At 32.5% G+C, this 24,353-nt stretch overlaps 1 long non-coding RNA gene across 2 annotated transcripts in view; it reads right to left on the bottom strand.

Annotated features, from left to right (window-relative positions):
- Nucleotides 1-1,194: 1,194 nt before the first annotated feature.
- Nucleotides 1,195-24,353, bottom strand: part of LOC144301602 (uncharacterized) — a 28,761-nt gene continuing 5,602 nt past the window's right edge. The window contains exons 3-6 of one of the 2 annotated variants that reach the window (XR_013368365.1): nt 18,875-19,140; nt 11,440-11,569; nt 2,480-2,577; nt 1,195-1,276 (exon numbers count right to left, since the gene is read on the bottom strand). This is a non-coding gene — a long non-coding RNA (uncharacterized LOC144301602). The remainder of the gene's footprint in view (nt 1,277-2,479; nt 2,578-11,439; nt 11,570-18,874; nt 19,141-24,353) is intronic. The other variant, XR_013368364.1, reaches the window with a different exon arrangement.

Raw genomic sequence — 24,353 nt, 5'->3', positions numbered from 1 at the left:
CCTTGAGCTATTGGAAATATCAATTAGGTTTGAAAGTGTGTCAAAGGGGGGCACCGGGATCCCTGGGTGGCGCAGCGGTTTGGCGCCTGCCTTTGGCCCAGGGCGTGATCCTGGAGACCCGGGATCGAATCCCACGTCGGGCTCCCGGTGCATGGAGCCTGCTTCTCCCTCTGCCTGTGTCTCTGCCTTTCTCTCTCTCTCTCTCTGTGTGACTATCATAAAGAAAAAAAAAAAAGAAAAAAAATCTTAAAAAAAAAACAAACAAAGGGGGGCACCTGGGTAGCTCAGTTAGGTAAGCGCCTGAGAAAAATTCGTGATCTTGGGATCCTGGCATCACTGCCCCTGCTGGGCTCCCGGTTCAGCGGGGAGTTTGCTTTTTCCTCTCCCTCTGCCCCTCCCCTGTGCTTGTGCTTCTTTCTCTCTGTCTCAAATAAATAAATAAAATCTTAAAAAAAAAATAGGTGTCAAAAAGAATCCACTTGCCCTGCAGTTTTAAAAAAAAGAACCTGTAGAAGGCCATTTACGCTACCTATGATTATGAAGTGTCACAAAATATAAGTAAATCTATCACATAAAAGAGCAGTAACAATAACAAAACAAACAGCTAAAAAAGGGATACAGAAACTTCCTTAGAAGCACTGAGTTATTAAAAAATTCAATTCAGTTACATCAGTAAAATGAAAACAGTAAACAGATACCTAAAAGATAGGATATTATATAGAGGTAAATGACAGAATTAAATAAATAAACTAAATGCAGAACAATATTGGATTTATTAAATAAATTAGAAACTGAGGGAAGCAAAATAAATACAGTTGAAAACTAAATTGCTGTTATGGGAAAAAGGCTTCAGAAGTTGTAGTGAACATAGAAGAAAAGTCAAAGACATTAAATCAATACAAAGAAACTTATTTATATAAAGACACAGATGATGCAACATAAAATAATTGGTATCCCTTAAGTAAACAATACAAATAATATTCATAAGGGATACAATAGGAAAAAAATAAATTATATAGGAAATAAATTCACAGAAAAATTAGATGGAATAATACAAATAAAAAGCTATCAGAGTATACTATTTGGAAGAAAAGATGACACCAAAAGTAAAAATTGAGATTCATGGTGAATACACCAATACCTCTGAATTTCAAAGGTAATTTCTCATTCCATGAGTAGTAAGAAAAGTTACCTGTAAGAGTAAAATCACTTGCCTTATATTTTTCCACAGAAATGCTATTCATCAGAGGATAAGTAAAGCAGCCATTGTCAAGTCCTGAAGGAAAGTTAAGTATGATCTAAGAATGAGACTCATCTTAATAGTCATAAAAGAATTAAAGCAGCTGGCTGATTCTATGGTATAAAAGACTCAGGAAATAGAAAATGAGTACTTCTGAAGACATAACATTGGTAATTAAATTAAACAATGTAAAAGATAACATGACAACAAGGATGATCTCAGTGATTTATTGGTGATGACCATTGAATACATTTAGTCAGAACCAAGAATAAACCCTGGAGGGAATGTCACTGGAAAGCCAACAAAAACAGTGTAGGCAACAAAATTCTCAGTTGAGAAGATGTTGAAGAAATATAGCAAAATGGGATGCCTGGGTAACTCAGTTGGTTAAATGTCCAATTCAAACACACACATATATATAAATTAATATATAAAAAGAGCTGTATATTTAAATGTTCTTTCTAAATAGTATAATCATCAACCTTGATTTTAAGTTTTGTTTTTTCTGTTTTTCTAAAGTCACTAAATAATACTTTTAGTTGAAACAGTTTAAATATAATGTAAAGGTTATGGTAAAAATATCAAATAAAATATAAATAAAATCTTAAATAACAGTTAATTAAATCATAGAACATTAATCATTTTTTCCTGACTTAAAGGACCATAGAAATGCTGTACGGCTGTATATTTTATGATACAACATATGAATATTCTAGGCTGATAGAAACACTTTTGCCATGGTATTAATCGTTACATAATGAAAGTCAAGGGCATTGCATTGTGCTGGTACTAGCAATAGAAATGTCTCATTAATGTGTACCAGTGCTCCACACAAAAAACATCTCTTTGTCTGGTAAAGCTTCTTGGGGGCTGTTTGAAGCCTCAGTGGACAGGAACTACATTTGTTATTCAATCATAGTTCTGTAGTATTAAAGTAAGATCTGGTCTCTTAATACCTTCATTGTCTTTGATAAGCTAATGTACACAGGAAATTATTCACTTTAGGGAAAGGATTAACTAATTTGAGCCACAAAATTCAATTTAATAAGGCAAAGGTCCTTTGTAAACCTTATTCTGATCATCTGATTGAAAAAACCTGAGTCAGGTACCAACTAATCAAGACTAATCAAGAAACAGTTTTTATTATTATTACTTTTTAAAATAATAAATAGTTTTGGTGAGATATGCTATACATTATTTTCTTTTTGCATTTAACTACAGATATTCAAAGTTGCTTACCTAAGCTTTTGTTTATTCATGACACTAATGGATATGACACTCCATTTCTCTTGAATATTTATACTTCCTTTTGATTTTTTAAACCAAGCCAAAAAAATCTACAAATAAAGCAAAAGATGTTCCATAATTGTTACCACCTAAAAATGTCTTGTAAGCTCATATATACCAAGAATAATTTAATTTCCTTTCATTTTCAAAATCTCTCCCTTCTGCTAGTATCACAATATTCAAGGCAGTTGTGTGCCAACTTTTCCCCAGAACACCTGGTCAATCCTTTACTGCCAGATGGACCTGCTGATGTAGAACAAAACAGGGAATGGTTGTAATAAATATGTCTGTGGGGGATATTGTTGGTAACATTATTGGTTGAGACTGCCTTGACTGAAAATTGTAGCAATCCATAGCCTCCATTTATCTGTCTACAACTAGCAAATTATTCAGAGGTGTCAGAGACAGGATGATATAATGAAAGAGCACTGATCTGTAAATTGGTAGATTGTAAAATCTGTGCTACTCACTTTACTTTTTGAGGCATACTTTCCTATCTCTAAAATGAGTGAATTAAACACTGAGAGAATTGAGTGAGATGTTTCTTGTACTTTATTCAGGTTTGCAGTTCAAAGTCACAATGTGAACACTTAAATTGTGGCATCAGAAAAATAATAGACTTTTAATCACATATTTTTAAGTAAAAGTGTACTTTTTCACATCATTTGGATTTTTAATTTTTTAAATACTCCTGTTTTAACAAACTTATATTAATAAACTCTGATGAATAGCCACTGATTTTTTTTCCCATTTTATTGCTCTTAAACATCAACTCATACCATATGCCAGATACCATGGCATGAGTCGAGATCCTATTAAGTGCCACTAACTGGGACTGCTAAATGTAGGGTGAAAGAAATAGCAGAGGGACACCTGTACAATGGGTGAAGAAGAGAAGAAAGATAAATGGTTGGATGTGGAAGCAACTGGAAGCCTTCTAACAAGTTAAGCTGAGCAGGCTCTCACTTGGCAAAAGGGGAGGAGTAACATGAGAATGTAATGGAAAAGATGTTTCAAATGCCAGTAAATAGATACAGACAAGAATTATATTTCAAGAGCTTTTGTCAAATTCACCACAAAGTTAATAGCAGAAAGAGGAAATGCCACATAAAAAATTAAGTGCACAGTAGCACAAATTTTAAGAATAAAGCTAATACTTTATCAGTGAGTATTAATAGATTTCCAATTTCAGCTCCAATAGCTAAAGAGCTTGTAAGTCATTACTACCATCATAATAAGAAATGGTTGTACAAACTGAAAATCAATGATGTTTCTTGCACCTGTAAGAAAACCAACATTGCAAAGCAAACTGCTACCTCAAAATCTAGAGACATAAGCACATACAGAGAATCAGAGGTGATGTCTCTTGGCTTTCCAGGAGAAGCAGGAGACATAAACTGGTAAGAACATCAACATAGTAATATTAACAAATTGCTAGAAGCTGACTGTGAGTTAGTTTGAGAATAATAAACCACCAGAGGGTGGGGAAGGCTTTTGCAGTCTTGCGTGTGGGGTGGTGCACATTTTTATGGGTTTTCTTTCTAGGCACCCAATAAAGATCTAAGAAAGATCTCCTAGTGGTTCTGGCAGGGGTTAGAAAAGACAAATAGTTCTGAAATACACCCAGAGCTTTCTCCATAGCAAAGGACTCCAAGGAAAATACTTAAGAGTCTATCCTATCATGGAAAATGTCATTTACCCCACTCCGAAACCCTCTAGACTTGCTGTCTCATCTAAGAGTGGAAGAAAAGCTAAGAAGCACTTGTGAAAGTCACAGCACAGTGAAATAGACCCATTAAAATAATGAGATGCAATCATAATATTATAGAGTGCTTTCTCTGCCTTACTATTTATCTTTACATCAACAGAGTTCCAGTAGATTATAGCTAAACTAGCCACAAGACACAGAATCCCTAAGAACAGTACTTAGGGGAGCCCCAAATAAAAGGGGAGACAAAAATAAGGTCACTAGAGAAATCTGGAATCTGAAGACCCGAATCAGAGAATTTAAAACAACTATTATTAATATGAAAAAGGCACTAATGAAAAAGTAGACAACATGTAAGAGCAGATGGGTAATGCAAACAGAGAGGTGAAAATTCTAAGAATCAAAAGTAAATAATAAAAATTAAAATAAAGCATAGCAGAAAGAAAAAAAATGCCCTCAATAGTCTCATCAGTAGACAGGATATGGTCAAGGGAAGAATCAGTGAGCTTGAAGACAGGTCAGTTGAAACTTCCCAAGCTGAAAATAAAAGAAAAAAAAGGAAAAATACTATCCAAAAACTGATGGAGATTTTTTAAAGGTGTAATATATATATATATATATATATATATATATGATATCAGAAGGAGAAAAAAAGATTGAAGTAAAAATATTTGAAATAATAATGGTCAAGGATTTTCCAAAATTAATGACAGAAACTGTACCATGGATCTAGGAAGCTCAGATAACACCAATGAATATAAATACCAAGAAAATTATATGTAGGTATATCATATTTAAACTGTAATAAATGAAACACAGAAGAAATCTTGAGAAAAGCCAGAGTAAGAAATTCTTATCTATATAGTAACAAGGGTAAAAATTAGACATACTTCTCAGCAGAAACCACTCAAGCAAGAAACAAATAGAATGAAATGTAAAATTCTATATCAAATAAAATTATCCTTCAAAAGTGAAGAAGAAATAAAGAATGTCACACATGAAAAAAGGAATTCTCTGGCGAGCAGATCTGCTGTGTGAGAAATGCTTAAATAAGTTCTCCAAAGAGAAGGAAAATTTTATAGTGAGAAAATTGGATTTGCATAAAGAAAGAAAAAAAAGACTGGGAAAGGAATAAATAAGTGTAAAACAAAAATCTTATTTTTTATTCTTAATTGATCTAAAAGATCCCGGGGTTTTTAATGTACTAATAGTAGCAATGCTTTTGGATAGGTAAATTAATTATGACAATAATACAAGGGGCAGAAAGGAAGAATTGGTGATACTTTATTAGTAGCTACCTACATTATATGTAGCATAATGTTACTTGAAGATGGACTTAAGGTTAGTTAATTGTAAATCTAGGGCAGCCACTATTTGTTTGGAGGAAATATAATTGATGTAGTAAGTGTGGAAAGAAAATACCATTTTTTAAAAACAGGATTGAGCTGTAAATGTCTTCAATGTATTTAGATAGAAGTCCTTTAACAAATACATGACTTATAAATATTTTCTCTCATTCTGTGGTTTGTGTTTTCACTTTCTTTTTTTTTTAAGATTTGTATCTATTTATTCATGAGAGAGAGAGAGAGAGAGGCAGAGGGAGAAGCAGGCTCCATGCAGGGAGCCTGACGTGGGACTTGATCCCGGGTCTTAGGGATTCCATACTGGGCCAAAGGCAGTGCTAAACTGCTGAGCCACTGGGGCTGCCCAGTGTTTCCATTTTCTTAATATCTTTTGAAGCATAAAGGCTTAAGTTTTTATGAATTCCAATTCAACTTTTTATTTATTCTGTCATTTGTGCTTTGGTTATATATATATTATATATATATAAATATATATATAATATATATATTAAAAAACAACTATTTCCTAATCCAACATCACGAAATTTACTCCTATGCTTATTTCTAATTTATTTATAATTTTAATATTATACTTAAGTATATTTCCAACTTGAATTAATTTTTCTCTATGATGTGATATAAGGTCCCGACTTCATTGTTCTGAATATGGAAAAGACTAGCCCATTGGATTGTCTTGATATTCTTGTCAAAATCAATTGACTATAGTGTAAGGGTTTATTTCTAGATTCTTGATTACGTTCCATTGATCTTGATGTGTATATCTAGGGTTATGTAAATATGACAGTGTCTTGATTAGTGTGGCTTTATAGTAATATTCAAAATAGAGAAAAGTATTTGGTCCTCAAATTTTTTTTTTTTTCTTGAGCGTTTTGTCTATTCTGGGTATCTTTCATTTCCGTATGAAATCTAGAACCAACTTGTCAATGTCTGCCTAAAGATAGCAAGAATTTAGGCAAAGATTGACTCTATGGATCATTTTCACTAGTATTGCCATCCTAAGAATAGTAAGTCTTCCAAACCATTAATATAGGATCCCTTCTCTTTTATCTAGGTGCTCTGTAAATGCCAAAAATGTAGATTCTTATACCTCTTTCGATATTTTTTCTAAATATTTATTCTTTATAATGCTATTATAAATAAATATAATTCTTTAATTTTATTGGAATTTTTGTTTTCAGAAAATGCAATTAATTTGTGTGTATTTTTTTATCCTAAAACCATGCTGAAATCCTTCATTAGTTGTCCTAGTAGTTTTTGTGTTTTTTATACAATTTTGTATTTATACTATCATATCATCTGCTCATAGGGGCAATTTTATCTCTTCTTTCTACTCTGGATGCTTTTTATTTCTTTTTTTCTTATCTAATTTTCCAGGATAGGATCTCTAGGACAATGTCTAATAGAAGCAGTGAGAGCAAGTGTACTTATCTTGGTCCTCAACTTGAGGGGATAACCTTTAGTCTTTCACTGTAAGAATGTTTTTAGTTGTGAAATTTTTAATAGATGTTTTTATTAGGTTTAGAGAGTGCCATTCTGTTCCTATTTTTGGGGTGTTTTATGATAAGAATATGTTGGGGTTTTTTTTCAAATTTTTTGTGCATCTATTGAGATCATATGTTGTTATTTCTTTTGTCTTGTGGTGTAGTATATTGATTGACTTTAAATGTTAAATTCATCTTGCATTCCTGAGATAAATCCCATTGGGTTGTGATCTAAAATATTTTTATATGATGCCAGTTTTGTCTTGCTAATATTTTATGGAAAATATTAGCATATAACTTCATAAAGGATATTTTCTATAACTCTTCAGGTGATTTCTTTCACTGATTTGGGTCTAACAAATAATAACAGAATAACAATGGCTAATATTATAGAATTATAATATTATAATTATAAAATTATATAATATTTTATATGTAATATTATAATTCTATAATATATAATATTGATATATAATTTTATATTGTATAAGAATTATATAATAATTATATTGTTACAGAATAAGTTGGGAAGTATTCCCTCCTCTTTTTAATTTTCTTGGAAGATTTTGTGTAGAATTGATATTTATTCTTCTTTATATCTTTGGTAGAAGTAATTACTGAAAACATCTAACAATGAGTTTTTGTGTATGTGTTAAGTTTTAAATTACTAATTAAATTTCTTTGTTTATTATAGGTTTATTCAGATTTCCTTTTCCTTCTTGAGCTGATTTTGGTAGTTTGTGTCTTTCTAGAAATTTGTCCATTATATGTAGATTATCTAATTTGTTGGCACCCGTGTTTTTCATAGTCTGCTGTTATAATTTCTTTGCTTCTTTTAAAAGCATCATGTTTTCTCTTTCATCTCTGATTTTTAGTAATACAAATCTCTCTTTTGTTTTTCTGGGTAGGTAAAGGTTGGCCAACTTTGTGGATCCTTTGAAAGGACCAATTTTAACTTTGGTTGATTTTTTTCTATTGTCTCCTCTTTTCATTATAAAAGATTTTTTTTTTGTCTTTAGTAATAATGTTTATTCTATTTTGTCTGGTATTAGCATGCAAGTTTATATTGGTTTTTGTACTTTAAATCAATTTGTGTCTTAAATCCTAAATAGGGCTTTTGTAGGCAACATGTAGTTGGACTTTTCTTTTTCATCCACTATTTCAATACCCACCTTTTGATTGGAGTGTTAAATCAATTTACATTATTGTAATTACTGTAATTAGGCCTCGTGTCAAACATTTGGGATTTCTTTTGCACATTATATGTCTTTTTTGTTCCATTTTCTGCATCATTGTTTTCTTTTTGGGTTAAATATTTTCTTGCATATTATTGTAATTTTCTTGTTTTTTTTTTAATTTACTATATTATTAAATTGAATTTAGCGGTTTCCTTGGAATTCCCTTATATCCTTTCTTTTTCTCCTTTTTTTTTTTTTTCAATTGACACCTTAATTGAAACAATCTTATTTGGATTACTACCAACCTAATTTCAACATCATACAAAAATTTTGCTCCAATACAATTTTATCCCCCTCTCCTTCTGTTCTATTAAAATCATAAAGATTATGTCTTTATATCTTATAAGCTCATCAGCACAGTTCTATAATTATTGTTTCATGCAGTTTTGTTTTGTTTTGTTTTCAGTCAGGTAAGAAAAGAAAAGAGTAACAAAAAGATACATGTATACTATGGTTTATATTCATGTATGTAATGTCCCTTTCTGATGATCTTTATATGTATATGTATTTGAGTTACTATGTAGTGTCATTTCTTTTTAGCTTGAAGGATATTCTTCAATATTTCTTAAAAAGCAAGTCTTCTAGTGACATATTATCCTGGTTTTTGGTAGTCAGGGGCTATCTTCATTTCTTTTTCATTTTTAAAGAATTTGCTTTGCTAGATATAGAATTCTTGTTGAATTCTCTTTCTTTCAGCACTTTAACTGTATCATTCCACTGGCATCTTGTTTTTGTAGTTTCTGATTAGAAGTCAATTGTTAATCTTCTTGATGATCTCTTTTTAAAAAATATTTTATTTATTTGAGAAAGAGAGAAAGGGAGAGCACATCAGGGGAGGGGAGGGGCAGAAGGAGAGGAAGATGTAGACTTCTGCTAAGCAGGAAGATTGATGTGGGGCTCCATCCCAAGACCCTGGGATCACGACCTGAGCTGAAGGCATATGGGTGGTACTCTGATGATCCCTTTTATATGATAGTGTCTCGGTTTTTAAATTTCTCTTTCTTGGCTTTTGATAGTTTGACTACAATGTGTCTAGGTTATGGATTTCTTTGAGTTTATCTTTCAGTTTGTTGAATTGTGGGATGAATGGATCCATTTTTCATCAACTTTGGAAGGTTATCTTTGCTGTTTTTACAAATATTTTTTTCTGCTCCTTTTCTTTTGGGAGTGTTATGCATATGTTGGTATGCTTGATATTGTTCCGAAATCTCTGAGGTCATTTTATTTCATTTTTTTTCCTTTTTGTTCCTCAGGCTGTATAATCACAGTTAACTTATATCAGGTCTCCTGCCTTTTTTTCTGCCAGCAGAAATCTGCCATTGAGTAACTTTTTCGAATTTTTCATTTCAGTTACTGTACTTTCTCAATTCCAGAATTTTTATTTGGCTCTGGTTCTTTTTTGAAAAAAATATTTTGATCTCTTTATTGATATTCTGATTTTGAGAAATCCTTTTTATACTTCTGTTATAATTTTGACATGATATTGTTTAGGTTTTGAACATATTTCTAGTAACTGATTGAAAGTTGGAGTCCAATATGTCCAATGTCAGAGCTTCCCTAGCAAAAGTATTTATTAACCTCTTTCTTTTTTTAACTTTTATATTGATGAACCCATACCTTTCTGGTTCTTCAGTGTCATAATTCTTTGTTGAATACTAGACTTAAATAATATAATGTGATGAGTCTTGTATGCAAATCTGCCATCTCCCACCCCCAGCCAGTATCTATGGCTAGTATTTGTTGCTGCTTTTGCTGGTGGCTTCTTTAATGACTTTCTTAGAAAATTTTCTGAAATCAATGTTCTTTGTCCAGTGCTATTTTCTTGGCTTAGCTAAAGATTTCTTAACAGTTCTGAATCCCTAAGCCTCCCACACTTTACTAAGGAGCTCTGTGTTTAATCAGGGCTTGTGTTTAATCCTCTGGCTGTTCACAACAGAGACTTAGATGGAAGTTTCTCTTTGTCCAGAGTCCTAATATTGGCCTGAACAATAGGTAAAAACTGAGGTGAGGTGAGACAATAAGGTCTTGGTAGAACTTCTCTGGGCATGCTCAAAGTACTGTATATGTACCTGTCTTTCCCTAGATCACTAGGAATATATCCTGACTTATAAGCCCCTATTTTCATCTCACCACTCTGATTTTTCTGTAAGCTTTTGATTAGATTTTTTATTGCCCCAAATGACATCACTGCCTCAGGCACCTATGATGTTAAACAATTGCAACAGATTTTTTTTTTCTTTTGAAAAATGCCACAAGGAAAAGTTTGTTCTGAACAAGCATAAAGTTAGTTCAAATAAAGACAAAGCTTTGCGAATGGAATATTTCAGGGTTCTGCCATTATATGCTAGATAGGTCATGTAGTAATAATTCTCTGGGAATAGGACTTTTGGGGGCATTCCATTATCATTCTGTGCCCCCCTTTCAGTGGCTACAATTTTGCTAATATTCACAATGGTGTTGTGTAGATATCAGTTTTCAAGGCCACAAACAAGTTGAGGAGAAAATATTTAAGATATTATTCATTTATTGAAAAAGAGAGAGAGAGCACAAGCTAAGGATGGGGCAGGGAGTTGGGGAGGAGAGAATATTTAAGCATACTCCCCACTGAGTGCAGAGCTGGATTTGGGGATTGATCCCAAGACCCATGAGATCATGACTAAGAGTCAGATGCTCAACTGACTGAGCCATCCAGGTGCCAAAAGGAGAAAAATATTTAAATACAGAAAACAGAAATTCCCCCAAATCATTATTCTTACAAAGATTTAAACACTTTTCTTGCATAAACAGGATAGCTTTTGGTAAGAAAGCTTTTAGTTTTTGAAATCAAGTACTCTGAAAGAATGATTTTTAAAAGTTTTGCCAGGGTTCTCATTGCTTTTATGGAGAAATGGACTTTTAGATGCCTTTTTTTTTTTTTTTTTTCCTGCCATCCTGGAAATTCTACAATACAATAACAGGTTAATAACCATTCTGAGAAATTGGTTCAGAGACATTCTTGCCTACTCAAGTCTGGCACTGAAAGTAGTAAGGTGCTTTTGTTTAAAAATTTTTTGAGTTATACAAAAACCAAACATTTTTTTTCCCCTTTTGAGCTCTAGAAATGGGTTTTGTTAAGCATTACCTCACGACGCTTGGGTGGTTCAGTGGTTGATCATCTTCTTTTGGCTCAGGACATGATCACAGGATCGATTCCTGCATCTGGTTCCTTGCAGGGAGCCTGCTTCTCCCTCTGTCTGTGTCTCAGCCTGTGTCTCTCATGAATAAATAAATAAATATTTTTTAAAAAATAAAGCATTATCTCTATGATCTCCTTTTTGGTTCTCTATTGACAAATGGCCAGATACCCATTGACATAGAATATCTTATTCTGTTCGATGCTAATCTTTAGATTAGTATTGTGTCTTCTTCCTTCATCCATTTCTGTAAGAAGAAACTAAATTATGTTGAATCTGGATGTCTTGAAAATGATTTAATGTTGAAATTATCTCAAAAGTAATTAGCAATTTTAGAAGATGCTAGTCATGGGCAGATAAAAAAATAACCATTTTATTGAATTTCGCAGCCTTGACCTTTGAATCATAAACACACTGGGAAGAGAAAACCTGTCTCTCATTTATCTCTTCCTAGTGGTACTCTGCAAGAACAACTTCTAAAGAATTCTCAGGCTTTGTTTAATCATTTATTATTTTATTTATTTCACTTGTTGTTTAAAAAGATAAGTATCTTTTCTTCTCAAGGACAGAACTAGGTACCATTTTGCATTGCTAATATCTTTCCGAACATAGTAGTAAAATATAATGCACAAGTACACATATTCACTGATGATTTAATTTCACAGAACAAATACTCTTACAAATATGAAGATTCTTATGGACATTTTAAATTCTAAGGAAAAATTGCAAGCAAAATAACCCATGTTTCCAACTCTATCAATAAATGTTAAAATTTTAAAAGGAGGGATGCTTGGGTGGCTCAGTCAGTGGTTGAGTGTCTGCCTTCAGCCCAGGGTGAGATCCCGGGATCCTGGGATCGAGTCCCACTTCAGGCTCCCTGCATGGAGCCTGCTTCTCCTTCTGCCTCTCTCTCTCTCTCTCTGTCTCTCAAGAACAAATGGATAAAATCTTAAAAAAATAATAATAATAAAATAAAATTTTAAAAGGATCAGGTTGTTCCCAGTTGTCTGATCTTCATAGTTAACTAGAACATGTTCCTACAAAGAAATAAAGGACAAATATTTGTTTGTTTGCAAAGCAGTTAGGAAAAGATAAATGAAAGATAAACTAAACACAAATATCATTCATCTCATTTTTTCCAAAAAATTCTTGATTTTTCACATAGCGCAAAATGAACACACACCCAGAAATAGAAACAATTTTGTAAAGCATTAATAACATAACCAATGAAATATCACAAATGGCTAAAGTTCTGCTTAGTTTCCCAAGGCTTAATAACCAAATATCTGATATCAATAATCAAATACTTGGTATGTAAACTTTCTTTTTTAGAATGTAAATCACTTTCCTATTCACTACATTTTTTTAACTTTCATAGTCTGAATGAACTGTGTCATGTTGGCGAAGGAAACAAATATATGTATTTAAATAAATACATATATTTAACTAAATGCATATATAAATATATATATACTTATATAAACACACACATATATTTAACTAAATACCTTGTCATTGAGAAGAAAATAAACTAAAATATATCTTCCAATTTTAAAGGCCAATATTTTTTCCATTCTACTGTTTTACATTTCTTTCATTTATTTATTTCTTTAAAATATTTTTAAAGAGTTTATTTATTTACTTGACAGAGAGAGAGAGAGAGCACAAGCAGGGGGAGTGGCAGGCAGAGAAAGAGGGAGAAGCAGGAAGCTCAGCAGAGAGCTTGACATGGAGCTGAATCTCAGGACCCCAGGATCATGACCTGAGCTGAAGGCAGATGCCTAACCAACTGAGCCACCCAGGTACCCCTACATTTCTTTCGTTTAAATTTCAATAATATGAAGGCAAAAAAAAGACTATTACTTGAATTTTAGGCAAAACTTGAATGAGAAATTAAAATTTATGAGACACACTTCCTTCCATATATTTCCAAAATATAATAAATGCATTTAGGAGAAAAAAAGATGTTTTTCAAGAAATAAAATCTCCAAAAGTCATAACTTAATAGAAATATTTTGAATAAAATTTCTGAGCTTTATTTTTACTGATTTTTCTGTTATGAAGCTTAATGTTAAAAGCTGATACTGATTATGAGTGCATCTGAAGAAGAGCTCAAGTTACATTTAATAAGCTAAATGATAGTGTTATTTTTCCTAAAAAGAGAAGCTGTCTTCATAATAATGCAACATTTTTATTAGTATCATCAAGATTATATCAACAAAGCCTTGAATAACAGGCCTTGCATTATTATGCATTGTTATTTTCTAATGTCATCTGCACAGAATAAATGGTGTTATATGTTATTGTGACGATTTCTGGTTAAAGCAAACAAAATATGTAATTTCAATTAATATGGCTCTCAACAATGTGTGAAATTCCCATTTTGTGGACATCACTGCTAGATGTGAGAGATACTAAAGAGAAGAAGCTTCAATTTCTGCCGAACTTCAGAGCTTTAATTCGGGTGTGAAAGATGGCCTAGAAACATTGCTGTAAGAGACAAAGCAAGGGAAAGATAGATATTTAAGGTCTAAGTGTCTTGAAAATTCAGAGAAGGAAGAAATTCCAATCAGTTAGCAAATTTGTCTCACCCTGAGGGTGTTCTGATGTAAACAGTAGGCTTTAGTAGCTCACCAAGTGTACACCAGCAAAAATTAGCTACCTATAACCAAAGCACAGTGTCCTGGGCCCTCTTCTGTTATGAATTATTTAATGCACAAGCTCCAGCTAATGATCAAAGTCACAACAGAACAGTAGTATTAATGTAGTTACTTTCTAAGTGGCTCCTGTTTTGCCCTAGGCGGTGGAGCAGTATTACACCGTATTATATATACTCTTCTACCTTTTCCCCTTATGAGTGTACTCAGCTGTTGCTGGCTTTTGAAACTGATTTATTATTTTTATTAAAAAATTGAAAGAACTAATATGGAAGAAACTTCTTCTAATAGAGAAACCATAGTCTGTTGAATTAATCAAGACTGTTGAATCCTAATTCTAAAAAAGTTGAGCTAATAACATTCACTTATCTCACTCAACCTTGATTTCATCATGTCCAAAATGGAAATAATATCTATGTGATTATTACTGGTGCCTGTTTGTATGAAATGAGAAAAGAATAAATTAAGTGTCTGGTAAGTAATACTTGCCTCTCAGTATATACTTACCTCATTTGCTCCTTACTTCTAGTGAAATTCTCAGCTGATGTCTAGATACTTTTCCTCTTATAGGATGGAGTATAAAAGAGCACATTATTGGACCATGGCTCTGTTTTCTCCTAGGTCAACATTACTGACATTTCTGCCTTTATCTCCTCCCTGCCCTAGAACTGTGTTATCGAGTTGTTTTGGTGAAAAGAATATATATGCCAATATCATTAGTGTGTTTAAAATAAAGCAAAACAAAACAAAATAAAACCTTGAGGGATGATTAATTAACAAAATTTAAAGCATAGCTCTTAAATTGTATTTCATGACTACACTTTTAAACTATTGATTTAAAAAAACTATCAGATTTATTTATTCTATTAAAATAAATCATTTTGGTGAAAAACTTTGGCCAAATTAAAGTTTTATTTTCATTTTATTTATTTATATAAGGTCTATGGTATTAATAATACATACAATTAATGCAATCCAATGATATCTTTATTTGAAATGTTATAATTTTACTTATAATATTGTATGAAATAATTAAAAGTTATAATGATCTTTATTATTACATTATTTTCAATTTTTGAATTTAGTAATTATTCTTAATAGGATTTATTTATCTTTTCATTTAATTGTTTTTTTTCATTTTTATTACTATCATTCATTTATGTTAATTAAATTTAATTGTATATTTTTTTCATTTGTATGTTAAATACCAATGTTTGGGAAATCAGCAATGTTTGGGAAATCTACTTTTCTTACAAATGGCAAAATATTAAGTTTCTAAATGTCTAATCATTTGATTTAAAAAAGCTTTGAAATATAATTTCATGTTTCAGGTATATTTCAAAACTTTAGAAACTGTCATTAACGTCAGTGGTTGACATATTAGAGTTTAGAGTTTATTACTTCAATTACTGCTTGAGAATACCTATTTTAAAAAGGACTTATTTTGTGGTTGAAAAACACAATAAAGTATTGTTCTGTGATTGAATAACTAAATGGGCACTTGTCACCATAGAAACAGAAAGTTGAAAACAGGGAATTGCTAAAGAAATTTAAAAAGCTTTATAAAGAATTTGATTGATTAGTTTACTAATTTAAAGGAAACAAAATTGTGAATTTTCATAAGAATTATAGTGTTTTTTTCATCTAAATCTACTATATGTGTTAATACTATAAACTTACCTAATTTTTATTACTTGAAATATTTGTTTTTTTTTCCTCATGTTTCTTTCTCAATCAAAATATTTCAGTTAAAAGATAATATAAATCTAGTACAATTATTTAGTACCTTACCGTTGCATAATAAATTAATGATATTGTGATAAAACTATTATTATTTTCATTTTATTCATGACAAACCAGAGGCTCAAAGAAGCTAAATGATATAACCAGGATTATTCGGCTACTAAGTGGACAAGCAACAAATTGAACTTGAGTCTATGTATTCTTGCTAGTTAGATCTCATTGGAAGGAGGCTCTGAAATGGAGATTACTTAGCAGAAATTGTATTAGGGTTTAATCTTGCAATCATGTCCTGTTGGGGAAGAGGATAAAGTAAGGTGGGCATATAGAGAGGCTTGGTTCAACAAAGGTGTGGCGCCAATCACACAGGAAGTTCTGAAGTAAGTTCAGCCTTTCAGAATTGTTCTGAGTTAGAGAACATGAGGTCTTCTAAAAGTCATATTTCTTAGTTTGTGGGAAGTGTGAGACGGAATAAAAATTATCTCTTACTTTAGTGCAGAGCTTCTCAACTTTGGCATTATTGACTTCAGGCAAGTTAACTTTTGTTTTAGAGGTCTGCCCTATATATTGGTAGGTGCTTAGAAGCTTCCCTGGATTGTACCTATTAGATTCTAATATTTTACTTCCCCATTTATAGCATCTAAAAATGTTTCCAGATATCACCAAATGTCTGCTGAGGAACAAAAATCTCCCTTTCTCCCAGTTGAGAAATGTAGCTTCACAGGGCATGTGCTAACATAGTCTAGCTCATTAGCCTTTCGAAAATTTCATTGATTTGCAGTCCCTGAGGCTTCATAGGATTTATCCCTCACTCCCTGGAACAGTGAATGCATTAACCTTCAAGAACAGTGAATTCTGACTGCCTTTCTGATGTGAGTGCAAAGAATGCTTTTGTTAGACAAACATTCCCCAGTGTAAGAGTCTTACCCCACTGACTAAGGAGCTACAGGGCATTATACAAATCCCCAAGTATACCCATTACAATTATACACTTAGTGACAAAAAAAAAAAAAAAATCACCATGTGAGTCCATCAAACAAGTAGATCTATGGTAATGCAGACCTAGGTGAGGAGTCCATTTATTACTTGGCCACCATTCTAATGAAGGATCCACGTTAATGCTTTTCATGCAAGGCATAAAGGTTAGCTTGGATCCTATGTTCAATGGTCCCCAGATTTGAAGACATTTTTTTTTCCCTCACTATGAAATTATCTAAATAAATGGTTATAGATTCCCTGAGGGAAGGACTGGGGAGTTATTATCTTGTATAATAGCCATGGTGTTGTAGGCTCCTTCCTTCTGGAGACCTAGCCTCTTCTCTCTCAGTGGGATCTAGATTGGAAAGCTGGCTCAGATCTGAAAGTAGTATTATGAATATTACCCTGGCTCTTCTCACATTCCTCATTACTATATTCAATTTCTTTTGTTTGTAGAGAATAAACAGTATCAGTACTGGCTGCCCATCCATCTTACCCTTAAGGAATCTTTGTTCTAGGCATTCCCAAAGCTGTCTGGGTTAGGCTCCCTGGCTGTCACTCTGACCTTGACTCACATTATAGTAATTGTTACCACCTTGCTTTAAACAGTAAGGTACTGCCAGCTGGCCTCTACAGTTTTGGCATCCTATCATTGTCCCAGTTAGAATCTATGAGTTTAGAATTACAACAGCATTTTCTAAAGTCAGTTCTGGTCTACAGAGGAGAGCTAACACTGAGTTTCTTAGGGATATTTATGCTACTGCTTTGAGCACATTGCTTATTATTTTGGTAAATTCAGGCTATCTAAGGGAGCATAATCATTTGCTGGGTTTTCTGGTCCTACATTGTAGATTTACTCGCCCATTTCTCTAAACCTTTTAATTTCTTCTAGTGTCATCTGAGGTGGAAATTTTGCCAATTCTTTTGGTATGTTCTCACTCTTTCCAAAGCTTTAAAAGCCAGGCTAGTCACTTGTAGGTACCACATCCTGGCTACATACCATAATGTCCCATCACATACGTACACGATGATTTCCTACCAGAATATACTGGCTAGGTTCTGACACTCCTTTGTGGTGCCTGGTCTTCCTTAGCAGTGCGGCTTCCCTTGACAAGTTATGTTGTGAATCAACCCTAGTTTTTGGCCTAGTGGATAGGGAAGAAGATAATGGCGGATCCTGAGAGGTGTACATTATCTTGTCATTTACACTTTTTTTTTTTTTTTTTTTAAGTAGGGAAGAGTTCTGGCTGCTAACAGAATTTGGCTATTTCTGAAGGTACAGGAGAATCTGGGATGTCAAGATTTTCTTTTTTCCCTTCTTTTAAAAGATTTTATTCATTTATTCATGAGAGACACAGAAAGAGAGAGTCAGGCTCCATGCAGGGAGCCCAATGTGGGACTCCGTCCCAGAACTCCAAGATCACACCCTGACCCAAAGACAGACACTCAACTGCTGAGCCACCCAGGCATCCCAAATGTCAAGATTTTCAAATGTATGACTAGGGCACTAATCTTGGAATAGCAGATACCCCATATTGAGAAATAAACCTTTTCTCTAGCTCTCTTGTTATGTAAGTCCTGAGCCTGTTCCTCAGCTTTATTTGCCCTCTGCATGAAGTGGGAGTCTCTTTGTGTACTGCCAAAAAAGCCTCCTAATTGTCTCACCTAGTCTTCAGATGATAATTAGCCACTGTCATGCTTTCACTAACTTTTCCCAAAATATCAATTGCCTTGCAACAGCTACTCAATTCTATTATCCTTATAATTATGACTCCTTACATATATAATAAAGGCATGATAATCTAAAGCATGTATACCATGCAAGACCTTCACCTGTGTAAATTTAAACAAATGCACTGTTTGTGGGCTTCCTATTGTTATCTGGCCAATGAGTAACCAGCTGGAAAATTCCAATTTATGTATTACTTCTTTTCTCCCACTTCTACCAAGTGGTACAAGAGTTTACCAGGAAGCAAACACTAAGAAGATTAACACTAGGAATGCTCACCTGTGGAATAAGAAAAAGGAGTAATATTAGGCCAAGGGATAATTTGAAATGTGTTACAACATCAGAAAGGTGTCAGCCAAACTGAAATAGCCCTTCAGCGACGTTCTGAAATGAGGCAACGATGCAATCACTTGCATTAAGTAATATTTAAAAACACACTATCCTTGGTAAAGAAGCAAGATGCAGCCAAAGTATCTCCTTATGGCCAAGGCAATCTTCTTAGAGGGCTGCCAGCTGAGGGTTATCAACCAGATATATTCTGGAAACTAAAAAAAAAATAAATTATTCACACTTGAAAGGATATATGTATATCCAGTACATCACAAAATCCGCTACATCGTGCTCCCAACTATTCAATTCCTGTAGTGCCACACAGTCAACTAGACTATCAGTTTCATCACATATGACTGCTGCAATTGTTAAGATAATAGATTTTCTATTTGCAGGAGAGTTATCCTTTCATTATTGGTCATCTACAGCCCAATCCATCTACCAAATTAGTGTGAAAAATAAAAGAGATTATTTAAAGTTTAGCAGTATAAAACGGTTTTCAAGCCTAAATCTACAGAACATCTTCCAGATGAATTTGTCTAAAAACATATAAATACCTTCATTCTTTTAAAATTTTATTTTAAAGTTATAATTTCAATTTTATTACAGATTGAATTGCATAATGTGGAAAAGATCAACCAAATTCTTTTTTCCTCTGACATCATTGTTAAACTATATTTTACAGATTGACCTACAGTTGGATTGGCCATGTGAGGGAGTTCTGGAATGTGTTCCTAACTGATGTATACTACTTCTAGACATGACTCATAATAAAAAGCCATGCACATTATTTCTCCATGGTTTTTCTTCCTGCATTGAAAATGATGTAGTAGAAGATAGACACAGTTTGGGTTTTTAAAATACTTTGTGTAATAAAGCTCTTCTCAGATCAAGAGGAGCTGTTTTGGACTTTTCATGAGTAGGACATCAACTTCTATTTTCTTAAAACACTAAACTTTTATCTGTTAAGCTACTAGTGCAATCTTGATTGACACAAATAACATTTAAAATTTGTTTTATGTCAGCCAAGTATTTTTAACTTTCTATTATTCTTCTTAAATATATTTAAATTTTTATAATGTGATATTTAGCTTCTACTTTGAATTTCATTTATTGATATTCTTTTAAGAAAAACAACACCAAAATCTTATATTCATTTTACTTAATATTAGCTATACATTTTTTTTTTACTTCTGTGTTTTTTAAGTAGGTTCTATGTCACATAGGGCTTGAACTCATGACATTGAGATCGAGAGTTGTATGCTCTACATACTGAACCAGCCAGACACTCCCAATTTTACTTTTTAAAAAGTATTTTATTCTTCCTATTTTATTTATGAAACATATTTTCATCATATCATTTTATTGGCTAATTAATTACATACTTTCGATTAATAAATTTCTTTAAGCAATCTTCAGTTTTGTAATGAATCATGATGAGTGTTTCTTTGAAAGTTAATTTCTTTGAAAGCTAATTAATGTACAGGAGAGAGGAGGATTAATTACATATTTTGGGGAAGCTGGGGTGGCTCAGCAGTTTAGGGCCACCTTCAGCCCAGGGCCTGATCCTGAAGACCTGGGATTGAGTCCCACGTCAGGCTCCCTGCATGGAGCCTGCTTCTCCCTCTGCCTGTGTCTCTCTCTCTCTCTCTCTGTCTCTCTCTCCGTCTCTCTCTCTGTGTGTGTCTCTCATGAATGAATAAATAAAATCTTTTAAAAAATTACATGTTTTGTTTTACTTGAAAATGATTTTTGTGTGGTCATTTTCCCTAAAATATCATAAAGCATTAAGTTCCCTATTTCAGTACCCTTTATCCATTAAGGGTCTCTCTAAGTCAATAAACAGCATTTCAGATCCTGATCTCTCCCATTTTTCTATCTCCCACTCCAGGGAGGACATGGGATGCTTCCAATACAGCTCATATTAAGCTATGTGGGCTGTTTGCAAGATTAAATCTACGTTTGTATTTTAGGGAACTAACATTTGAGATACTCTTTGAAGAGGGAAAAATAAACCAGATAGATAAATAAGTTAGTGTGTTTATGGCAGTGAGAGTGCCATGAGATAAGTCAATGGTATCCATCCCTCCAAAAGCATAGAGTTGAGATGTTACACAATTTGTTTAGAGAATTAAGAATAGAACATGGTGGTCAGGATGGACAGCATGCTAGAGTAAGAGATGGGTGAGGGAATTTGTGAGAGACTCTCACTTTCCACCGTTAAAATTTGGATGTTATATATCAATTTAAATGATTTGTTTCAGTAGTTCTCTCTTCCTCTTGCCCTCTCTCTTGTCTTTCCTTTCTAATAAGAAAAAATCGATGAAATCATATTCGTATTATTGAATATAATAGATGAATTGGTGGTGGTACTAAAGAAATTCTGTTTATTTAACCCTGATAAAAGATCTGAATGATTTAATAAGGGTAAAAATAAACAAGAATACTTTGAATTAACTTAAAAATACTTTCGCATGGTGAATTTCTTTTTATCCTTAAATTTTTCAGTGTTTTCCTATAGTCATCAGTAAAAGAAAATCTATATATTTTTCAAAGAATATGCTGGAGAAATTATCCATAGCTACGTGGCCTTCTGTTTGTTTAGGATGACCACATAATTTATTGTTCTTTTGCTATTTTGAGAGGAGCTATTTATAATTAAACTAGGACAATAGAGATAAACAACTCTCCTGAGAAAATAGGATACATATGAGAATAGAATGAAAATAAAAAAATGGGATTATGAACACAAAGACACAGATCAATGACTCCTAAAATACTAGTGTCAAAGATTTTTCCCTTTGAAGTTTTATAGGTTTTTAAACTAAAGATAAATACAATAAAGTCCATTATATTTTTCCTTCTTTTCTTACTCCTTCATTCTTTCTTTTCTAATTGCCTTTCCATTTTTTTAAAGATTTTATTTATTCATTCATGAGAGACACAAAGAGAGAGAGAGAGAGAGAAAGAGAGAGAGGCAGAGACACAGGCAGAGGGAGAAGCAGGCTCCATCCAGCAAGCCTGATGCGGGATTCGATCCCTGGTCTCCAGGATCACACCCTGGCCAAAGGCGGTGCCAAACCGCTGAGCCACCTGGACTGCCCCATCTTCCGTTTTTACTTTCTTTTTCTTCTTTCTTGATTGGTCAGAATGCTTATAGATAGGTTAAGTGATCAATTTTGAATGTGTATTTTCATTTCCCAGTCTTGTGACAATTAACTCTTTTACTGAGAAATAAATTTTAATATTCTTTTTTATTCTTAACAATACAGTGCTAGTGTATGTGTGATTGTGTTATGCTGTCTCAGTTGTTTTTGAAGAGGTCATAAATTATGCATAATAAAGGTGTTCATATGTATGTTGATTTGTATCAACAAATATATGTTAATTTATACATATGTATAAATTATGTATGTTATTGCATGTATGTTAATTTATACATAATATTAATTATGAGACAGTATATATGCTAAAGCTTGGAAGTTCACATTGCAAGATTTTTCTCACTTTGAAAATGTTCTGGAGTTACTATAACTTCAAATCTCACTATTTTTAAAAATCTGTTCTAATCTCAGAGTATTAAAAAAATTTCATAAAGCAAAGTTGTGATATATAGAATGTGCACAAATATGAGGTAGAAGCTTTTGTTAAATCAGTGCTAACATGACCAGAATATTTAGCTAACACATTAAATCATTGGCCCTCTAATAGATCTATATTTAAGCACAATACAGATGGCTATCCATTTACTACCAGATTAAGATATGAAATGAGTGATTTATTCCATCACTGGAAATAACTGAATATTATTTAGATATTTAGATATTACTTACCTTACTTAGAAATAGCATACATCTGTTATTAGGTTGATTTTGTATAAGCTAGATGGAAGAATTATAAAGTCACCTCTCTTTGATAATTTAAATAAGAGCAGTAAAATGCAGGCATTGACTTCCTGAGGTAAATTCTATTAACATGGTACAAACTGGCATCAGGTAACAATAGTCAAAATACAAAGGGATAAAATATCAAGTCACAGAAAAAAGTGGTGTCAAAAGAATTATATAACAAAATTCTAGGGTATTAGTCACTTTAATATCTTTTGACATTTTTCTTGCATAGTTATTCTTTTCATTTTAAAATAAATAATCACAGAGATTTTTATTTTCAAGTAGATGCCTTCTGGAGCTCAGAACCTAGGCAATCACGTTTGCCCATTTATTTTTAAAAGATTAAATCTAATTCTTTATGAAATTTCTATTGGAGATAAATATAAGAAATTTCTAGAGTAATAGAAGAATGAATTGTGTCAGCATGATAACTATTCACAATATATAATTCCCTAGTCTATATATTAAGATAAATCTTAAAGTTCATACTTAATATTCTTACTATTTCAGTTGACATACAAATAATGGACTATTTCTATTTAACATAAATTTTTGTGCACTATTTTCTTTTGCCTTGCACCAAAAAATAAAGCTTGTATTTCATCTTTACTTAAATTGTTACCACATCACTTTGGGTTTAATAGAATTATATAAGAGAATACATCACTTTTAGACTTAATTGTAAGATGAATCCATTGGGTCTCATGATATTTTTATATTCATCTTCATTCAAAATGTTGTGTAGTTTCAAGATTGTAGAGAACCTATAAAAATCCAATACTTAACTGGGAAGGCCAGGTGCAAACCCTTGCAAGATATCCAACTATGGTGATAAAATAATCTTTCTGTGCATTCTCCTTTGATATCTATTACATTTAATTTATAAATTTATACCAAGATAATAATACTCTAATTTGTAATTTTCTTGATTACAGTAAACTAGGCTTAAAAAAAGAAATATCTTCAAGAATGTCATTTTTAAGTAGTATTTGTCATGTCTATAAAAAAATTGTAAAAATGGAATGATAGGTTTTCTTTTTTTAAAAAGATATTTTAAAAATTTTAAATAATCTCTATACCCAACATGAGGCTTGAATTCACAATCTCAAGATCAAGAGTTGCATACTACACCAACTGAGTCAGCCAAGCACCCCTTTAATACAAAATACAAAGAGTCTAAGAGGGGAAAAAGTAACCGGACCTATGTATTATAACAGACCGATGGCAACATAATGTGGGATTCCATGATACGTATTAGTGTCTAATTTCTTGTTACCACAGGGAAATAACAGAAGTAAATAATATGATTACATGATATTCTCATATTTTAAACATCTTGAAAAACATATCCCATAATAGCACTTCTTATCTGAAAGGGGAGAAGACTATTATCATTCAGAAAATGAATGAGTAAACTGAAAATGCAATAGAGTAATGCTTTTTGAGATGTTTGGAGTGGAAATATCTCATAATGCTCAACAAAATTTGGAGAATATTAAAAATTTGTAGTGTATGTCATAACTGTGGTGTATTCAATC

The sequence above is a fragment of the Canis aureus genome, chromosome 30 (assembly GCF_053574225.1).
Source record: "Canis aureus isolate CA01 chromosome 30, VMU_Caureus_v.1.0, whole genome shotgun sequence".
Taxonomy (NCBI): Eukaryota; Metazoa; Chordata; class Mammalia; order Carnivora; family Canidae; genus Canis; species Canis aureus.
Note: the sequence above shows the minus strand (reverse complement) of the source record. Positions and strands in the feature narration are given on the sequence as shown.